General features: G+C 41.7%; 1 pseudogene; it reads left to right on the top strand.

The window, feature by feature from the left end:
- Nucleotides 1-212: 212 nt before the first annotated feature.
- Nucleotides 213-4,752, top strand: LOC143404286 (poly(rC)-binding protein 2 pseudogene; annotated as a pseudogene).
- The last annotated feature ends 6,847 nt before the right edge of the window (nucleotides 4,753-11,599 follow it).

Below are 11,599 nucleotides of genomic sequence, written 5' to 3'. Positions count from 1 at the left end.
ATCTCTACGGCTCCCCTCCTCACTTCCAAGCAGAAGGCCAAAGCTCTGGCCACAGGAGGTCAGGGGGAGTCATGTACAAAGGACAAACCCAGGCAAGATGAAGGAAACCCACCAGGGTTGTCCACCTAAGGGGCTCACCTGCTGTACCCTCCATCCCTGCTCCTCACCCTGAACTTCAGAGTCACCACCTGAGGCTCAGAGCAGTCTTCCCCATGTGGGCATTAGTGGCGGCTCCTCTTCTCCCTGCTGGAGAGCACAGAGCTTTCCTGTTGCAAGGTGCAGGTATGGGGGCTTCCCTCCTTCAGCGCCTTCTCCTCTACCCCATCTTCCACTGCCTTAGATGGACAGGCCTTCCAGGGAAGAAACCTCACACCCACTCACTAGCTCCTGGCCCCCCAGCTGGCTTCCCAGCAGAGTTATGCTCCCCAGACCATAAACCCTGGTTTAGCCCTTTGCTCTAACACAGGTTAGGAGATGGAGCTTCAGGATACAATAGGAACAGATGATGGGTTATTTACCTTCCAGTGTCTTGTTCACCATGAGAGTGTCAGTGGCTGACACATAATAGGTTCCTTTTCTGACAGAGATGCCAAAGTAATTCTGTGGTCTTTCAATAAATTGTGCTGAAATAACAGATATCCATCTTGTGAGGGATGAACCTCAACCCTTATTTCAGTCAATTCTAAAATGAACAGGAACCACACACCTAAACATACAACCTAACACTATCCATCCTTGAATTCAGGGTTATAAAAGGCAGCTGCCTTTTTACTATTAATAAAGGATGTTTTAGGAACACAACCATGTTGGTGAATTGTGTGTAATTGTTTTTAAGGATTATTATTTATAATGGTAGTAGAGGTAAAAGACTGTTCAGGAGTTGATACTTTCTGAAAATGAGGTTGTATACACAGAGTACAAATACTCTTGGGCCTACTTTCATGACCGTTTGAAATTTCCCATAATGAAAACTTGTTTTTGTTTTTTTAGTCTACCTTCAGATCTACTCTGGGCTATCTCAAGATCATCCCCATAAGCCCCATCACTCTCCTTCCCATTTCTCTCCAGTAAAGTACATATGTGACTCAGGGTTCAACCAGTCCTGGAGTCCCCTGAATGTTCTGTGGAAGCCAGCCAATTACACACCAATCTAACATGCTAAGCACAAATGTGACATCATGGTGGTACTCATTGAATATTAGAGAAATATATTATAAGTAAAATTATGGGAGGTTCTGTCTGCATACACCCTGAAGTTGAAACTAAACTTACCCTTCCCTAACACTTCTATAAACATGTTAATTAGCTCCTACCTCTTCCTTTCAAAGGAAGACTGTGGGGCTAGAGTGTAGTTCAGTGCTAGAGTGTTTGCCTAGCATGCCTGAAGCACTGGTTCAATATGTAGCACCACAAAAAAAAAAAATAAAATAAAAAGCAAGATTGTGACATTTGAAACTTTCTCAGCAACACACCTTGAAACTTTCTTCAAGAAAAATAAAACTCTTATCCAAGGAGGCATTATTACTGAATATCTGCTCTATGAACAAGGTGGCTCATTTCCTTATCACGTAATCATAAAGACAATTAATAAAACACATACCACTTTCCACAGAAATGACCAAAATGTGTTCCCAACCTTTATCAATCCCCTGGTTTCTTAACACACATGAATTGTCTTTATGTGTGTGGCTCATCACCATGATGAAGGTGAATCAAAATTAAAAAGAAACAGCAAACTAAATAGCCATGAAAGCTTCAAAGCACAGCTGTTGTCTGTGACTTGTCATCTCAAATCAAGTGATTCTGCCTTGATTTGAGACACCTGCACATTCTGGCCACCTACACAGCTCTCGTTCAGATTCCTCAGTGGCTCTGAACACATGGCTGCACTGTCAAAGCAGTGAGATCCTGGTAGACATTAGAGATAACCAGCAATTGTGTGCAGGAAGCCCCCCCTCCTTCTTTGCTTATTATAGTTAGCCTTTACTTTCAAGCTCACACATAAAAATATCACTTCTTGCAAAATGCCTTTTCATTCCCTTCATTGAAAATTGGTTATTGTATTCTGCCACTCATTAAATGGAAAGGTTCTACAGGGAGTCTGTCTTGCATAAAGTGAGATCCTGATAAATTTTCAGAGTGAATGCTGAATAAATTATGATAGAGAGGCATCAGAATCCTTCCAGAATCCCTTCTGGGAATCATCTTTGTTCAATGGTAGTACTAACCCCCTGGGACCAAGAGCAGTTGTAAAGGCCCACATTCCTAGGTCAAGGGCTTTTACAGGTGGGAGGTGAAGGCCATAATAATTGAGAAGTTGTTCTATTTACCAGAGGTGGATGGGGCTGGTGTTACCCCACATTCACTGAATAGTGATTCTTCAACTCAGCCAAAGTTCAATATCCTGCCAACTTGTGGGCTGAAACTTTTCTACCTGGGCCCATTGGACTTTCTTCAAATTCAGTCTGAAAGGTTTTATCAAAATCATGAGACCAGAACTATAGGTATTGTCAACCTAATGAGGCTTAAGTGTCACTATTCCTCACTTGCACAGTTCTTACAATAAGGAAGCATTTCTAAGTAGGCATTTCTGGCAAACTGCTTAAAGAACACACTGGGGGGGGGGGATCTAAATCTTGAAGACACACAGGTATAATGTGCTGTGACTTATTTACTCATCCTAAATACTCACCTTCACACATCTAATTTTGAATTCTTTTTCATGAAGAGGGAGACCCCTACACCCAAACTAAATAAGGAGGTGAAGTGAACCCAAAGAGGAAAAAAAACAAAACTGATATAGAACAGAGAGCTGCCTGCTGTTTAGAAATGAACTTGGAATGTTCACAAAACACCTAACACTGTCTCTTCCCCCAAAACATCTGTAGAACTCAGTGGATGTCAAAGATCCAAAGGACTCAGTGTGGAACCCTCTCCTTGGTCTCTAAGACAGGGACAGTAGTGAAAAAGTGAGATAAACCAGCACCTGTCTGACTCAAAGAAAAGGAAATTTATGCTCCACTTGGTTTCCACAGAAGCCTGGCCGCCTCTGGAACACCAAATTTTGATCACATCAGGGTCCTGAGGCATCCTGGCAACATACTCACAGGGACATACTCTCCTTGTAGTAGTTGGGATCTCCCAGCTTGTCAATTCCAATTTAGACCCTAACTTGCCATCCTAAGGCCATGGTTGAAAAAAGGTGAATGGAAACAGAAGGGACAGTAACAAAGGAAGGACAGAGAAGAGGTAGGATAGAGATGCAACAGAGGGGGCCCTCAGAAAGAAAGGCAAGGAGGGTGTCCCTGCATCTTTAGCCCCCCCTCCCCACCCAAAGTAGTCATCAACCAAGGCCTGGATGAGGTGAAGTGTGTAAAGAAAAAGTAAAAAGGGAACAGCACTTGTTAGTTTCTTTACCTAGGTACTCATCAGAATGAAATTTCAGAAAATGTCACCACACTTACAAGAAAGATCCCTGTGGGAAAGACGAACATGAAGACTGGAAAACCAAGAAGGAAAAGTCAAGTTAACGCGTAAATATCATGAGTATTGCTCTGGTCCTCAGTTCCTGCAGTGTCCTCATCCTGCTCCAACTGCTTATTGATCACCAAGGACCACAGCGTTCTCTTAGTGCCCAATCCTGACGTCCACCGCTTGTGGGCGCCCATCCCAAGGTTCCATCCTCCCAGAGGACCCCCACCCCGCCAGCAGCTGCCTCCCCTCTGGGACCACCGCTGACCCTGTGACCGTCCTGACCCTGGACAGCAATTGGCCAGCAGCCATTTCTGCAATCCTGAACCCAATACAGCGCCAGAGCGATCATCGCCATCCCACATTCATCCAAGCGCTCCCTCCAGCGTCCAGGACACAGACTCCAGCCCAATGCGCGGCCAGAGAGGGCCAGAGCTCGCTGCCTGCATCCCCCACGCATGGCCCTTGGATGCCCTGTCAAACCTCTTACAAGAACACCCTAGCCACAGATGCCCCATCCCCATCGCACACCGCCAAGACCCCCAGAGACCAGCCTTTGGCCAGCACTATTGCTGGCATTGCGCAATCTATCATTGAGTGTGTCAAAGAGATCTGCGTGGTCATATGTTGGAGACCGCCCCCCGAAGGGCTTTACCACAATCCCTACTGGCCCAAGCCGTCAAGTTCTCCATTCATCTTTGCAGGTGGTCAGTATAGGTACAGCACAGGCAGTGACAGTGTGAGGTTTCCCCACACCACCAGTCCATGTGCCTCAACCCTGACCGGGAGGAACTCTCTAGAGGCTTATACCATTCAAGGACAGTATGCTATTCCACAGCCAGATTTGACCAAGCTGCACCAGTTGGCAATGCAACAGTCTCATTTTTCTATGATGCATGGCAACACCGGATTCAGTGCAGGTTTGGCTGCATCTGCTCAAACTACTTCTCATGAACTCACCATTCCAAAGGATTTGATTGGCTGCACGTCAAGGCGCCAAAATCAATGAAATCCTGCTTTTGTTGGGATGCAGATCAAAATTGTGAACCCAGTGGAAGGATCTACTGATCCTTCCCTGAATCTGCTGCCAGCATTAGCCTGGCTCAGTATCTAATCAACGTCAGGGTTTCCTTGGAGACTGGTGGCATGGGGAGCAGCTAGAGCAGTGCAGATTCATCCATAATCCCTTTCTGCTGTTCACCACCACCCATGATCCATCTGTGTAGTTTCTGAATAGTCAGCCATTCCAGGTTTTAAATAGTTTGTAAATTTTCAGTTTCTACACACTATCATCCACTCCTGATTTTTTAATTAAAAAAAAAAAAATCTGTTCAGCTGTTAATGCTGAGATCCATATTTAATTTTATAAGCTTCTCTTTTTTTTTTTTTGCTCATGAATTTTTCTGTTTGTCACAGAAATGTTAGAGTGGACTATTAATACATTTCAGTTTAGTTCTGTAATGTCAGGAATTTTTCCAAAAAAATAAGAAATGGACTGGAGTTTTTTCTTTGTGACTAGAAACTGGATGCCACAGTGATTCATGTGGGTTTTATTCCTGTTGCCTGTTGATTTTTTTGTTATTTTTGTACCTTTTGTCCTTTACAGGACCCTGATTGGGTTTTGAAAAGAAGCCTTTATTGCAATTAAGATATTGTCTCCTGTTCTCCACTCCCATGTATTTTATTCACCCTCCATCCTTTCTTCCTACAACCCTGTATTTAGTTGCCCCTTGTGAAACCTTATGCTCAGTTTGAGAATTAGACTTTGCTAGGACTTAACTGTAGAATAGGTGTGCAGTTCCATGGTTGGAGACAGTGACCTTACTCCAAGCTTCACCTCTAACCTCTAGCAGCTCTCAGAGGGTGGCGACAGCAGCGAGGTGCGCACCTAAAGGGCTCCCTTTCCCTGGGCAAGGGGCAGCACAACCGCTTGCCAAAGGCGGCCGTGGTCCAGGCTGCAGCCGCCGCCGCGCTCCAGCCCGGGCTGCCTCAAGAGGTGGCAGCGGTGGTCCCACAGAGTCGGAGGCGGTGGTCCCAGTCCCGGCCCTGCAGGCCCGCAGCGCCCCCGGCCTCGACCCCCAGAGCACCTAGAGGCTCTGGCCATGGGTCTGGGCGGATCCCGGGCTCAGAGGAGTTAAGGCGGTGGCGCCAGTCCGCGCAGGCCGCTCAGGACTTCGAGCTCAAGGAGCTCCTGGGGACCCTTCATCAATGGGTTCGTCTTCTGCAAGATGTTGCTGCTGGACTTCCGCAGCTTCACTGCGGAGTCATGCAGGTAAGGCGCACGCCCGGCCTGCACAGCCTTGGCTGGTTCATGGACAGCATCCCTTGCCTTTGCCCCTTCTTTCCAGCTGGGCAGCCAGCCTCCTGAGCTCCCTGTCCTCCAGGGAGCCGTCTGAAACCAGTCAGGAATGTATCCATCAGCACAAAGTGCTTCGCAAATGGGTTTATCTAGGTTGGCCTTGGCTTCTGTGTTTCTGGCTCCAAAAGGTTCCTGGTGTCAGCTCTTTCCTCCCAATTCTCTAGGAATGGGAGCGATGGCCAAAGGGAGAGAGAGGACGCTTCTTGTTTCCCTTAAGACATTTCCACATTTGCATAATACAAAGTGGAATTGGAGCTGTTGTTAAAAACAAAAAAGATCCCGAGTTCCAAGAAGCCCACAGTGAACAGCCTGTGCTTAGTGGGCTAGGAGGGGTTTTGCGGGCCCAGATTGAGGCTGAGGTAGGCCAGGTCTGCCTTAACTTAAGGCAAGTGTTCCTAGGAGATGAGGCAACAATCCATGAGACTGTAGATTGCATCTCAAGCTCCAAGCTAATGCTCATTAAATTACCTGGCTTGAAGTGAACACTGTGAGTTTCAATGTGGGGGACTTAGGACCAGGAGGGTATCCCAAACTCTGTGCTCATTTTGAAATGAGCCTCTCCCTGTGTGCCCTGGGCACTCTCTGGGAGAGACATTAGTAGGTTCCAGAATGCAGCCAGATGTGGCAATGTTCCTTGAATAATTTCAGGGTTGTTCACAGATTGACAGATTTGACCTAGGGTGTTTTTTTCTTTCCAAGAAAATAGACAACAAAAAGTTTATAACTGAATTTTTGGGTTCTTGAAGTCAGGAAGAAGGGTTAATAATCTTTGTTTAACCCACATTTAGTGGTCACAGACTTTATTTTTACACTAAAAGAAATTGTACTTTCTTTTTTTATCTGTCATCCCATTAAAATTGTAAAGGAAATAATGTCAATGCATTGTGGAATTGGATCCAGAAAATTGTCCACTGTGGCAATATTGAAGTCTATGGGAGCTGATAATGTCTGGTTGGCTAAACCAAAGGATGTGTAAAGCACTACTGATTCTCAAAATTAATAAATAGTCCACTGAGGATAATTTTAAAAATTAAATTTGGTAACGAATCTGAGTATATTCAGCTAATTAATTATAGTACATAATTTTTAGCACACCTGTAAGAGAATAATGAATGGTGCAAATAATATATATATATATATATATATATATATGTGTGTGTGTGTGTGTGTGTGTGTGTGTGTGTGTGTTTGTGTGTGTGTGTGTGTGTGTATAATACGAGCTCCCAAGGTATGGAAAAGTCTATATCAATTCTGAATGTACTGTAGGTGAAAGTGACAGTCTTGTTTTGCTCCTAGGTTCTACCCCACTTCCTGGAGCAGTTAGGTGAGTACTCCTGGCCTAATGGTGACACCTGGTGATGAGGACACTTGCTGGCTACCTTCTTAAGTCAGTTATTTAGTCATTGCAGGCAAACATGTCCACTAGGCCTTTTGAATATAATTTTTTTTTTTGGGGGGATACCAGGGCTTGAACTCAGGGATACTGGACCACAGAGCCACATCCCCAGCCCTATTTTGTGTTTTATATTTATATCAGGGTCTGGCTGAGTTGCTTAGCCCCTCACCATTTCTGAGGCTGACTTTGAACTCACAATCCTCCTGAAATATACTATCCTATTTAATTCTCACAGCAAGCCTAGGGATCCATATTTCATGAATAAATGATTCAAAGTCCCCACAGATGATATGTGTAATGCCGAGATTCTGATACAGATGTAACGTCAAACAGGGTGATGCCAGATAAAGGGGGAAAGTGTTTCTGTGCTGAAGAGTTTCTAAATAGGCAGCTTCCTAATGGTTTTAATGTGCAGTGGGTATCATTTGATTCGTTCTCTGAAAGACTTGGAAATGAAAAACTATCCTGTGATAAGCTTCTCCCTTTCTCTTCCAACTAAAATCTGGATTTAAACAAGGTAAACACAGGTAAGCATATTGCTTGTTTTTTTTTTCTTTTTTAAATCTTTTAGGCTGAGCAGAGAATGAGAAAACTCTGATTCTTGATTTATCCCCCCCTCTTCATCCTCAATTCTTTTTTATTTATTTTTTGTTTATTTTTGTAGTTGTAGATAGACAGAATGCCTTTGTTTATTTTTATGTGGTGCTAAGGATTGAACCCAGTGCCTCACACAGGCTAGGTAAGTACTCTGCCACTGAACTACAGCCCCACCCCTCCTCCTCAGTTCTTATCATTACAAAATTTGTATTTATGAAAAAAAAGAATAGTGCTTGATACAGCCAAACAAACAAAGAAACATAATTTGAGGGAAATGATTCAAAATAAGAAGTATGTGCCTTTGAAGTTAGGTAGAGAGAGTTAGCATAAAGCTAAGAACAAGAGTTTGGAATGAGGTAGGTTTAAGCCTAATCCCAGTTCCACCATGGTAGATCTGACTGTGGTTACTTAGGCTCTCAAAGTGAAAAATCTGTAAAATTGAAACAGTCACTGACACTTGAGGCGATTTTGAGGATTTAGTAAGCTAATGTGCCTAAGATGTGCCCAACAGTGCTTTGGCATCTAGTTGGCACTTAAAGATGAGATGAAAAACTGATTTGAAAAGGTCTTCTTGCTTTAGATGTTAAGTTAATTCCTTTTTCCTGACAAGTACAAAAATGTTGATTTAAGAAACATTCTTCATTTTACAAAGGAAAAAAGAAATCATGAAATACCAGTGGTAAGTAAATTATTTCAAAATTGCATAACTCTTACCTAGTGGATGTCAGTCTAGGAATGCAACTGTGATTAAATGCTAGGTTTTAATTTCTAAAAATCCATTTGTGCAACCCTTTTAAATCAGAAACATTAAACACTGTGACATTTCTCCAATATAAATGTGAAATCAATAATATGTAAAAGATATAATAAAGCACACTCAAGACTGCTGTCTTTAGAAAGGTTTACCAGGTTGTTCTTGGCTAGTGTCTGGGAACCTGAGTGGTAAATAGTTTTATACCTGATATAAAACTTCATCTAAATGATACAAGCTGCTCAATGTACCTAGACTGCACAAAGTGTGATTCTTGATAAACACCACTGAGAGTCATGCATTTGGGTCCAAATTAAGCAAAGGGTGCTAAAGTAACCAACCTATAAAAAACCTTCAGCACTGAGACTCTAATGAGTTTTCCTAGTAGACAACACATGTCACAATTTGATGCTAAAGAAATTTGCCTGAGTCTGCTTTGTATCTTGTTGCTGTAATAAATCGTAGCCATAATACAACTATATGCTGAGTCCTGTGAGTTCTCCTGAGGAATCACCAAACCCAGGGATGGTCTTGGGAATCCCCATACATGAACTAATGTGAAATAATATTTGTTTGTTAGAGAAAAGTCTTGGAGATATGTAGAAAATTCTCTGTCTTTTACACACACATATACACACACACCACACACTTGGCTTTGTATAAAACCTAAACATGCAGATACTTCATTTTTCACCAAATATTAATTGTGCATTTACCAGTTTCTAGCTGTTAGGAACTGTGAGAAGTACAACAAATAAAGGGTCCACAAAAAATTACCTCAAGTTAATAAAAATAATAATTATAATTATTTGACTTGCTGCCCTGTCCATGGGTCAGACAATATGTGAGGGTTGTTGAAATTATAAAGGAAAAGGGTTCATTTACAGCTGTACTGGTTACTTAAAATTATATTTGCATTTCAGTTGAGCATGCTGGGAGGATGAATTTTTATTGACAAGAAAGTGAGGTGGGAGGACAGCTTGAGCAAGACACTCATAGAATTGGTTCTAGATCATCCTGATTCCACAGAGTTCATATGGAAAAAAAGCAGAAGATTAGAAAAAGCCTTTGAATGCAATTATAGTTTGCTTTCCACTGCTCATAGGATAAAATTCATGCTAGGATTCTTGAACTAAGTTGTAGTATGATTAAAGTGATATTTGAGCTTCCTGGCAGGATAATGCTTTTGAATTCAAGTGATAATAGATGAGATAAGGAGACAAATTAGGAGCCAATTAAAATAATGCAGGCAGGAGCTAATGAGATCCTGGACTCAAGTTTCTTATATGAGTGACTGATAAATGAAAATGCTGTGATAGATCCCTTGATGCCAGGAGAGAAATAGGGAAGTCCAGACAATTCTTTGTTTTGTTTAAGGGGAATATTGTATATGTGGTAGAAGATATGAAGACTTAAGCTGATAACATGATACATTGGAGGTGACAGTGAGTTTGATAAGCAGTTGAGTCACATTTATTGTGATATATGTGTTTCTTAAAATCTAGTCTACGGGGGCCATACAAACCTGCTTATTTTTCATTTAGGTTTTCGTTATACTGTTTTGGCCTTTTAGTGATTGTTAGTGAAAATTAATTTTAGAAGGATCCAGTTTCTCCAGGGAATGTTTGCTCAGTGAAGAGGTTAAAAAGAAATAAGACTAAAAGGTATTCATTTGTAATGAATGATGTTGTTATTATGATTTTGGTACTGGGAATTAAACCCAGGGGTGATTAACCACTGAGCCTCATCCCCAGTTGCTGGGAGCCACAGCCAATTAATATGATGCATGGCATTTTTGATTGAAAGGTGATGCCAGCTAGCCATTGAGATGATATGATTATGTTAAAAATTACATTCATATGGATACCGGACTCCTGCTGCGGGACTCCTGGAGAGTTCCCATTGGTTGGGAAAGTGCAGTAGGAGGGAATTCCGGGGGAGGCGCTTGCGCTGGAGTTCCGGGAAGGAACCGGCGGAACGCCGCGTGGGTGGATCGGAAAGCTTCCCAGGCACGGACGTGTTATTGGCGGTTTTTTCAAATAAAGTTTGTTCCTGTTTGAGTGGCTCGTGATCTTGTGCCCAGCCAGAGACTGCGGCACCCAGTCATTTTTATGTTTTATTTTGGGACAGGGTCTTTTTAAGTTGCTTAGAGCCTCACTAAATGCTGAGTCTGATTTGGACTTGAGATCCTCCTACCATAACCCTCCACACCACCAGTCGTTGGGATTACAGGGGAGAGCCACCATATCCAACTATAATTGTTATTAAAATGGTCAGGGTAAATGGTTAGATTTTACATAACCACAATTATCATAACATTTGGAAAATATCTTGTACAATTATATTGGTCTATTCAGCTGAAGCCAAATTCTTGCATAATAAAATATTTTCAAATATCTCTTAGACAAAATATTATATTTTTTGAATCTTTTTAGAGTTCTTCTTTTGTAAACATTTAAATCACTCTTGAAGTTTTATTAAGACTGTCAGGATAAATTTAATTTTGTTCTGTTTAAATAAAGGAAGAAACTTTTTCTACATATTTTAAGCCATTTTTTCCTATTTCTTCACCTGTGTGAGTGGGTGGGTGATAATTGGTAAAGTAATTTTTCAGATTTCACATGAGTTTTTGGCAAAAACTCATATGAATTCAGGGAGTGTCCTGGAAGCTATTGAGCACTTCTGTTTATTAGATCTTTTAGTTTGTAAACAAGCTAAAAAGATTCCTCTCTTTTTTTGTCAAAGAATGTCTTTATGTTTTCAAGATTTTATTTGTTTAATTTGTATAACAAATATTTGTTTATTATTTTAACTAAATTATTTATTCTAATTTGGTATACATGATGGCAGAATGCAGTTTATTTCATATGACACATATAGAGCACAATTTTTCAAGTCATTGATTGTACACAAAGTATTTCACACTGTTCATGTCTTTGTACATTTACTTAGGGTAATCATGTCTAACTCATTCCACCATCATTCCTACCCTCGTGTCCCCTCCTTGTTTTCAAGATTTTAACTC

This window comes from Callospermophilus lateralis, chromosome 7 (genome assembly GCF_048772815.1).
Source record: "Callospermophilus lateralis isolate mCalLat2 chromosome 7, mCalLat2.hap1, whole genome shotgun sequence".
Taxonomy (NCBI): Eukaryota; Metazoa; Chordata; class Mammalia; order Rodentia; family Sciuridae; genus Callospermophilus; species Callospermophilus lateralis.
The sequence above is the reverse complement of the archived record's forward strand: the minus strand, read 5'-3'. Positions and strand labels throughout refer to the sequence as shown.